The sequence below is a fragment of the Octopus bimaculoides genome, chromosome 24, assembly GCF_001194135.2.
Source record: "Octopus bimaculoides isolate UCB-OBI-ISO-001 chromosome 24, ASM119413v2, whole genome shotgun sequence".
Taxonomy (NCBI): domain Eukaryota; kingdom Metazoa; phylum Mollusca; class Cephalopoda; order Octopoda; family Octopodidae; genus Octopus; species Octopus bimaculoides.
In genome coordinates this window covers 2,811,206-2,813,347 of record NC_069004.1, presented here as the reverse complement: position 1 = coordinate 2,813,347, position 2,142 = coordinate 2,811,206, and positions in this window count along the sequence as shown.

Below are 2,142 nucleotides of genomic sequence, written 5' to 3'. Positions count from 1 at the left end.
ATTTTATGAAATGAAGGTTATGATTAATAACAACAGTTATAATTAATGTTGTTAATGATAATTAATATACTGACACATTAACTACAATATCGAAGGTGAATTAATTGCAGTTGTTTAAAAAGAAAACAGCAAAACGAAAGATAAACACATCAAAACAATATTTATAAACTTGAAAAAGAGAAAGTAATATAGCAATTTTTTTTAAGAACAAGGACTTTATTAAAGTCAATGGTTACATCTGCATTGAAGGAAAACAGAAAGGCATCCTGACACGATAAAACTTTTCCAAATATTTAATATTCAGTTTGTTGAAAAGAAAAAACAAATGAGTGCATACGAACGTATAATATAAACAAAAGAGAAGTGAAAGGTTAAGAGAAAAAACCAACTTGAAGAGACCGATCATCGTTGTGGGACATTCCCAGTGTGTGTGTGTAAGTGTATAAATATATATATGTATATATATAGATATATAAATATATATGATATTGAGTAGACGAACGCACAAAACGAGAAAATCGGAGAAGCAACGGAGTGTATAATGTTCAAACGAATATATTTATTTACATTTGTGTAGATAGTTCTCTCTCTCTCTCTCTCTACACACACACACACTTTGCAGATAGTATTTAACATAGATTACAATCAACTGGAATTTAAAAGAAAACAACCTAAACACAAGCAACGCACGTGCAACTTTAAAGGTCCTACTGAAATATTCACACATAGACTATCACTCTTTCTCTATATATATACATCTCTCTCTCTCTCTCTCTCTCTATATATATATATATATATATATATATACATACATATCTCTCCCTCTCTCCATACACACTCACACACAATTAGTATATCTCGGTTCTATTTTGAATAACATTGGCTTAAAACGAGTTAAAGGTGACAAGAGAAAAGGTTTTTACACGACCCCTAAGGATCACTTTATATATATATATATCGGTCAGTAGTTCATATGTCCGAATGAGTAGCATAGATTAGTAATATTTAAAAGGTTGGTTTGTTCAGGCCGGTCAGAGAGTGACCACTGGTTTCGCACGTATAAGGCACTGTATAGGCGGTGGTATGATCTTCAGCAAGTAGTGGTTTTTTAATGTAGTAATAATATTTATACATTCATTCCATGTTTTTTTTTTCTTTGGGACCTGTCTCGTTTACCATTCCTCTCAAGAACCGTGAGCGACAGTTCCAACTCTACACTGTCCTGTCTCGAATCGCTCAAAGAGCAACGGCACCCACCCACATATCTTTCTCTCGTCCTGATTTGTTTACAATTCCAATGACCATTTTTTCGATTGCATTTCTTTGAGCAATTCTAAGACTATTTCCTATTCTTCATTGTACCATTGCAGGTTGTGGTGTTCTCTCTCTCTCTACTGTAAAGAATTAAGGAATGCCTCTTCACATCCATCAATCTATATTCGTAGTATGTGTTTGCCAAGACTAATTTGTTTGAATTTAATCTGAGCCAACTCGTATAATAACAGTAATAATATTTAAGAGAACGGCTGTTTTTGTTACTACTACTGCTAATAATAATAATAATGATAATAAAAATAATAGTGATGTGGAGTGTTTAGGCTCGCGTTGCCAAAAACTTATTTATAGTAATATATAATATATATTTACACGCACATCCGTCTACTTCTTTTTGAAAATCTGTTCTTTAGTTCTCTCTCTCTCTCTCTCTCTCACACACACATATATATATATACACAAATTATTATTTAAATTTAGACTTACTCTAATCTTAAAATATATAATTTGAATTGCTGCAAAATATTGCGCATACACACACAAGTATATAATAAAGATATACATACTTGCCCATATGTTACGGATGTAAATATATATAGACAAGTAGAGGCGCGCTTTTTCTAAAAGGAGTGCTCTTTCTGGGTGTGTGTGTGTTTGTAATTGTATAAATATAAACGGTAATTGGGGTATGAAAATAGGAAAAACCCCACCGATGTACATCGGAATATAATCTAGTAAAAATGCTTTTATACTGTCACCTTCGTATGTAGAGCCGAGGTATATACATACAAACTTTTACACACACACACATTACATATATACATATATATATATATATATATATATATATATATATATATATATATA